General features: G+C 42.3%; 1 protein-coding gene across 1 annotated transcript in view; it reads left to right on the top strand.

Annotated features, from left to right (window-relative positions):
* The first annotated feature begins 1,430 nt into the window (after positions 1 to 1,430).
* C2H14orf93 (chromosome 2 C14orf93 homolog) overlaps positions 1,431 to 8,128 on the top strand; it is a 24,368-nt gene continuing 17,670 nt past the window's right edge. The window contains exon 1 of the mRNA XM_012544728.3: positions 1,431 to 1,518. The gene's annotated coding sequence lies outside the window, so the exon portion shown is untranslated. The remainder of the gene's footprint in view (positions 1,519 to 8,128) is intronic.

The raw sequence follows: 8,128 nt of genomic DNA, 5'->3' as shown, positions 1-8,128 counted from the left end.
CTATCTGTGCTATTTTTTTTACAGCATGAGCTTACATTGTATGTTACATTTTGGTAATTCCTACAATATTGCAAACTTTTTCATCATTATATCTATTATAGTGATTCATGATCAGTAACTTTTGTTGCTATTATTGTAATTATTTCGGGATACCACAAACTGTACCCATATAAGATAATGAACCTAATCAATAAATGTGTGTTCAGACTTTTCTATTAAAGTCTATTTTCCTGTTTCTCTCCTCCTCAGGCTTTCTTATTCCCTGAGACACAACAATATTGAAATTGGGCAATTAATAAACCTACAGTAGCCCTTAAGAGTTCAAATGAAAGGAAGAGTCAATCCATAAGGCAAATTTCACTGTTGTCTTATTTTAACAAATTGTCATGGCTTCCATAACCTACCTTCAGCTATCACCATTCTGATCAGTGAGCAGCAGTTAACACTGAGGCAAGACCCTTCACTGGCAAAAAAGATTATGCCTCCCTGAAGGCTCAGATAGTGGTTAGCATTTTTTAGCAATAAAGCATTTTTTAAATTAAGGTATGTGGTTTTTTAGATATGATACTATTGTACACTTAATGGACTACAGCATGATGTAAACAAAATTTTTATAGGCCCTGGGAAACAAAAACAGTTGTGACTCACTTTATTCAATTATTTGCTTTATTCTGAAATCAATTCTTCAGTCTGGAAACAAATCTGTAATATATCTAAGGAATGTCAGTATCAGGAAATTACACTAGATAGGGTCAGGTCAAATCGCAGCCAACGTGCATATCTGGACTTCTTTTAGTAGAAGATGCAGCCACTGTGAGGAGTGGGGAAATCTGAGAGCAGACCCATCAAAGATTGTGAGGGAAATTCATGAGCGTTCTTCCGTCATTGCATCTGGGGATTTTGCAACGTTGCCTATTTAGATAAGAAACATGATCAAGTGCATCCTCTCCATTTTGTAATTTAAAATGCTGCAGCTTGGAGGCGACTCAGAAGCTTGCAATCCAATCAGTAATAAATATAAGCATGCATCAGGCCTTCCCCCTCAGTATCGGGGCGTAACTCTACTGGACCAGTCAGCCCATGTAGGGTGTTTTGGCTTTGAAAATGCTCCAGTTGATTAGTTGGTGGCCGAGGAGGCCTAGTTACTTTTAATGAAGAAAAATAGATTAGTTTTTTCTGTTTTGTTTTTGTTTTTAAGGTGAGAGAATTAAAGTGGAAAAGGGAATGGATTTCAGGAGGGGGGGTGGGGTGGCCGAGCCCAGAGAGAGAAGGGGGGCGGTGCGGCGGGGGGCAGGGCCAGCCAGCGCGCAGCCTGGGACGGCCCCTAAAGGAGCCCTCTTCGGGAAAGCCCCTCCCGGCTGGTGCGTGTGCTCGCGGGCCGAGATCCCCGGCTCGCAGCCCCGCCGTCCAATCGGGGCTCTGCAGAGGAGGCGGAGGGAGGCGGGGCTTGCTGGCTCTGCGCTCTGCGAGTCCTCCTTTTTGCACACACACGAATACAAAGAGCCATACGACCTTCGGGTATCCTTTTTCCATTTTTTCCCCTCCTTAATCTTGTGTGTGTGTATTCAAAATTAAAAGAAAAAAAATAGAAAGTTTTGACAGTGCTGGGGTGAGGAACTTGTTGTTAGGGGGAATTTGCTCTTCTCCCCATTTCTCTTTCTCTCTTTTCCTCTCTCTTATCCTTTCTTCTCTTTCCTGGTGGAGGTTTTAAATGTACCAGTAAGTTGAGAGAAGCAGGACTACCGTGTACAACTGCTTGCAGTCAAAATTTGGAGAAATTTTTTCCTCTTAAATATCACACCTTAGGGTTGAGGATTTTTTTTCCTGGTTAAAGGGAAGACAAAAATTCAGTTGAAGTGTATGTGCATCTATCTATCTATATATATATTACATATATATCATGTAATATTATATATATGTATATTATATATAGTCTACGGAAAATTATCTCAGTTTCCATCCCAGGTGAAGTCAAATGCAGAGATGTGAAGTTCCCTAACTTCCAAAGCTAATTGGTGTGCATCTTAACACACTCCCCAGTCCCCTAGCAGCAAAATTAAGTGGCAATTGTCCAAAGTCAAGTGGTTTAAAATACTGTAATATTTTTATATCATGAGAGGTACCCTTCCTTTATCCCTTGGGAAAAGGTGAGGTAACTGCTTCTTAGAATGGGAGTGCTGCATTTGTGTTTTCTTTAGAACATTTGTTTCTCTGTGGATTTTTGGAGCAATAACATTTTAAGGTTATGTGTGCTTGTGTATATGTATGTTCAGTCTGTGTATATGTGCTACCTGGGGAATATTTTATTTTCAGAAGTGTCCATCTTTTGGTTGTCTGTGTACAGATTGGCTTTAGGGATACACAATTGTCAATGTTGTGATGATCCCAAGTATAACTATAACAGGATTTCAGTAGGCAAGTATGCTAAGAAATTGTATGTTTCATATAGAAAGACCCTTCTGTGAATTGGAACTTCATATGTTGTTTTCATGTGAATGTTATGTCTTTTCTTTCCATTTTCTAAAGGATTTGATTAGTAAGTAAATAATTAGGGGGAAAGGGAAGGTTACCAGTGATTCAATTGTAGTAATCAAACAATTGAATCTATGGTTCAAAACCTTCTTTAAGGAATTGTTTTGCCTTAAGAAAAAAAATTTTCTTTTCCTTTTATCATTTCTTTCTTTGAAATGTACAGCTGTGCATATTTTGGCCTTTATGTGTGGTTTGGTTGGTGTGTTATGAACAGAAGTACTCTCTGGGTATTTGACGAAACGGTCGTTTATAGATTGGAATTTAGTTTGAAAGGCTCAGCATTTGGCAAAGTTTCGGGACAATAATCCAGGCAGGTCCAATTTTCAAAAATTTCTCCTATGGATAGAAAGAACCAAGGCAACATAATGGGAGGGTTGAGAAATGTATTTTAGTTATGGTGTCACATTTTAGGAATGAAAATTCTTCCTATGTTGAATATCCCCAGTGAGAAATATGTGAATTTGGGAAGGAGGGACTGGCAAATCAGAGTTATATTGGCAAGATGGAAAATGTACACAGCCTTCTAGGTATCACAAGAGCCTTATCCACATCATTCTGTGTTAGGACTAAGAGGGAATAAGTACTTTTAAGCAAAAAACTGCCACTGTTCCTAGTTAAGCAGTTAAAAACACCTCCTGAATTAGAGAATTCACATGCCTGAGAAGAGATACTATGTATCTTCTGGGTGATGAAAAGAAAACTGAAATGTCACAATTGCAGGAAAGCCAGTAGGCAAAAGCAGATCTACAGGTCAGATCTCATCACACGGAAGAAAGATTTCCAAGACCACACTAATGGCCTCATTAACGCTTAATGCAACTGAATTTAAGGAGAACCTCCAAGAATCTGGACAAGCCCTTAGCATTGATGATGGAATTTGACCTGTATGACTTTTCCCGAACTTCATTTTCCCACATCCTCCCGGGGCAAATCAGCATTTTAAAAAATGGCTTCTTTGACGTTGCTCACATCACCGGCATGCCCGAATAGTATTTGAAAAGCAGATCAGGGCAGGCCAGCTTGGGCCTTGGAGAGCCCCTCTGCCTGTGGCTCTAATCCTTCCTGCCGCCCCTCTTGGGATCTCTTTGTAGTGGAAATTAAAAGGACTTGGTTGCATGGCTCCTTCTCTCCCTGGCCTCAGCGTGGCACGTCAGCTCACCGCACCAACCCCAGCTCTGACGTTAGCTTTGCCACGGCCTGGCACCAGGGAGGTGCAATAAGGGAGGGCACTTGCAGCCTGCCCCTCGGGGTCAGTCAGGGGGCTGGCCCCGGCCTTCCTTCTAGACAACGAGAACCTTCCTCTCTACCAAAGGTTCCGTAGCCGAGGCGGAGCTGCTTCTGCCAGGGCACGCCCGCGGTGCCCAGGGAGCTCTTGGTGCTCTCGGGGAGGCTCGCCTCGCCTCTTTGTTGGGGAGTGGTTAGGGAGCTGCGCGATCGCATCCGTACGGGGACCCAGATTATCCCACTGCACTCCGCCAGCAATTATTAATGGCCTTCTCCAGCCTCTACCCTCCCCCCGCTTTGTCTGGGGCGTCCCTGAGAACCTAAGCGTGTAAACAAACACTCCGATTCAAGATGGCGCCGGGCGGCCATGAAAAAGCCACAGGCGTCGCATCTCTCCCTGAAGAGGCCCCCTCCCTCCCCGCCTGTTGAGTGACTGCCAGTTGCAGCCAATGGAATACCTTCCTGCCTCCTTCCTTTCCCCCTCCCCCGCCCGCAGTCACCTAACCGCCAACCAGCGGGAAACAAAGGGAGGGCCTTTCCCGTGTGCGCGCCTAGGTACACGAGCCGCCGGCGCAGGCGCGCGCGGGCCCGCAGCCCTCCTTTGCCTAGAGGAGCGGCGCGCGCTTGGGTTCGTGTGCGCGCGCAGCCTTCCCCGGCACACGCCGTGGAACACTGCGGGAGCGCGAGCGGGCCCCGACTCCCTCGCGGCCGGCGCTGAACATGAGGCAGTTAGCGGCGGCCTGACCCCGGCGAGGGACCCGCTGACCCAGAGCCCCGACGGCTCCGTCCGCCGCCCCCGCGTCGGGCCGTTGTGGCATCTCTGGACCCTCGGGCTCCGGGCCGGGCCTTCCCGGCAGGGCTTGCGTCGTGCCCGTCCCTCCCTGTCCCCAGGGGGGCCTCCGGGCTCGCCGCAGCCAAAGGACTAATAGTTAATCTGGGAGCTCTCGGAGCGCGTGCCCTGGGGACTGGGGTGTTCTGCGCGGTATTCCCGCAACTCGCGGTTCTGCTTTCTAATTAACCCCCCAAAGGCGCGTCGGTAGGAGATCCTTAAACCAAACTTAAGTGAGTCCTGAATCACTGCGCTTGTAGCGAATCGTGATGTTTCCTTTTTGGGCGGAGACGGAAGAAAACCGCCTTGTATGCAGTGAGCCCCATGTTGTATTATAGTTAAAGATGCTAAAAAAAAAAAAAAGCCCGCAAGTGAAAACCGCAATTCTCTCTCCTCCCTGTTTCTGTCCCCCCTTCCATCCCATCTCTCCAAGGTTCCCAGATTCTCTTCTTCCTAATCCCAAATACCTTTTTCAATAATTTCAATCCATTAATCATTTATTAAATGCTTACTGCGTGCCGGCACTGTGCTAAACACTAGCGTAGAAAAAGAGAAGAAAAATCATTCTTGAGCATCTGTTCGCTGGAGAAAGTTATTATAGAATGATATTTGGTCATCCGCCTGTGGTGTGAGCATCTCGGTTCTAATAGGAAATGCCCTTTGAGCTGTCTTAATGTAAGCTATTGAGTCATTTTGCACCTGTAAATGGAGCAGCAGCAGGAGCTCAAAAAAAAGTCTGTAGACTCAAATGCCTATTTGCTTATTTTAATAAGGCTTGAGGTATAAATGTTCTCAGTGCATTTAAAGAAAGTCCATTGCCAGCTTGACCCTGAATGACTAAAGGACCCGAGATATATAATCATGGCTTGAAAACTTTTTGTTTCTCATAGTTTGGAGGTGAAATCATTCGTGCAGAAAATGCAGACTCAAAATGGGGAAAAAAGTGAGGGAGCTGCCAAGAATGTGATATATTTAGTTCTAATACAAAGCATGTGACTGGTGGAAAAGGATGGTTAAGGTTAGAGGCAGTTATATCCTGAACCATCTAAAAAAGATGAATTTTTGTTTTTCTTTTTATCTAAAATAGTTTTACGAGAAAATATAAAAATAAAATATTGAAAAATATATTGAGTTGCTAAGGCTGCTCTGTGAAGGGAGTTTACTATAGTCTGCCTCATCACTACACTGATGAAATCACAGATCCAGATTTAAAAAAATATATATTATCCATATTTAGGGAACTATGTGAAGTTCATAGGCTGGAAAAAGAATTGAAATGAGAAGTCCTTCAGTCCTGATTGTAATTTCCTGATTGTATTAATTTGGAACTTAATCTCAGTTTCTTCATCTATAAAAGAGGAAAAATAAATCCATTGGTTCTCTGCAATCAGCATCCATGTCAAAAGGGGCATAAAAAAAATGCTTCTCTCTCATGTACTCTAACCTGCTCTTGCATTAGCAGATGTATTTTTTTTTTTTATTTAATAGCCTTTTATTTACAGGATATATACATGGGTAACTTTACAGGATTAACAATTGCCAAACCTCTTGTTCCAATTTTTCACCTCTTACCCCCCCCCCCAACTCCTCCCCTAGATGGCAGGATGACCAGTAGATGTTAAATATATTAAAATATAACTTAGATACACAATAAGTATATATGACCAAAACATTATATTGCTGTACAAAAAGAATCAGACTCTGAATTATTGTACAATTAGCTTGTGAAGGAAATCAAAAATGCATGTGTGCATAAATATAGGGATTGGGAATTCAATGTAATGGTTTTTAGTCATCTCCCAGAGTTCTTTTTCTGGGCATAGCTAGTTCAGTTCATTACTGCTCCATTAGAAATGATTTGGTTGATCTCGTTGCTGAGGATGGCCTGATCCATCAGAACTGGGCATCATCTAGTATTGTTGTTGAAGTATATAATGATCTCCTGGTCCTAGCAGATGTATTTTTACAGAATGGCCTGGCTGATCCCCTCTCAAAATGGTTATGTGGCTATGACTAAATTATGTGTTTTTGAAAGAGTGGGGAATTGACTCCTATACCTAACACTAGCTCCTAAGTTTCTATTAGTGTACTTCCTGTTTATACAGTAATAATGACATTGATTCAAACGTAAAACATTTACTAAACTATAAGGCAAAAACAACAATAACATTTATTCAGTTGAAGACAAAGGCAATAATAGTTATTCAGAAGGCAAAAAAGGAATAATCAAAATATCACAACACACATAAACTTTGTTTAAAATGTCCCATCTATGCATACAAGTTCTGCAGAGGAAATGAGTATAAACTTAGAAAGTTAGGAGGGGGACATATGAATAGGGAAACTTATGCCTGGGACACCTTTAACTCTGGACTTCAGCTTTTGTTTACTTTTATCCCTTCAGGAACCATGTGTGCCACACAAAATTATTTCTACAAGTTGCTACCTTTCTGGTCCCCATTACTTTCTAAGCAAAGAAACTCTTCTTTCAGGCTGATGAATCATTTGACAATTTAACTTTTTAGCTTACAGTCTCCCTTAGCAGGGTTCTGAGAAAGTGTTAACAGTTTTAAAATCAAAGGATATATCAATATTGAACTTGTCTAGTAACAAGCAGTTCCCTTAAGTCAGACAACTACAAAGTTCCTCAAGTTGATTCTGGGCAATGCAGACAAGCTCAACTAGTTCTTTGTTCCACAAGATTCTGTTTTGACCAATAGCCTCTAGCAAAGTCAAGCCTTTCTAAAAAGTGTGACTCCCAGCAAAACAGATGCAAAAGTTGTCTTTTTCCTTAATATTTCTCCTTCATACAGTGAGTAAAGCCAATATTGAGCAGGCACCCTGAGAAGGTTTTCCCCACTCAGGCTCTAGATGGCACTGGAGAGCAATAAGCAGGACATCTACCCAACAGTTGGATTTCACCTTCAGATCAGGAGAGCAGTTGGGTTAGCAATGTTTCTATTTCAGCAGCTCCCTCCAAAATAACTGAAGAGTCAACTTTCCTCAGTTGGAAGCAGTTTCTCTAGTAGTCTTTTAAGTCTTCTGTCCTTGGCTTCTTGAAGTTCTCCCTGTTTTGAGCTCACTTTCCTGCTTTAGCATATGTCTTCTTTTGCTTCCTATAATCTTCCATTGTTTTGTAACTCATCTCTATTTTATGAGGTAAATCAAGAAATCCATCTTTCTGTCACTATATAATCTTCCCATATCCCCCCAAAAGGCTATCTTATTTACAGTTTCTCAGGTACAAATTTCAAAATCCTAAAAGCAATCACATGCAAACGAATTAATGGACCACAATCCTTGCAGCCATTATTAATGCAATCATTGTTCTACCTTTAAAGAGGTCCTCTCAGTACATTCATTTGAGAAGGAACTGTACCTGGTCCTCAAAACAACTTGTGTCTAGTCTACATTTTATCAGTTTCTTTACTGTTTATCAGCCTTCTTCATACAAATGTGCTTTTTCTGATCCTCTAAGTAATCAAAATGTCCATAGACAAGTGGGCGATACCTTACACAGAAACACACACACATGCACACAGA

This window comes from Sarcophilus harrisii, chromosome 2 (genome assembly GCF_902635505.1).
Source record: "Sarcophilus harrisii chromosome 2, mSarHar1.11, whole genome shotgun sequence".
In the NCBI taxonomy this organism is placed as follows: Eukaryota; Metazoa; Chordata; class Mammalia; order Dasyuromorphia; family Dasyuridae; genus Sarcophilus; species Sarcophilus harrisii.
The sequence above is the reverse complement of the archived record's forward strand: the minus strand, read 5'-3'. Positions and strand labels throughout refer to the sequence as shown.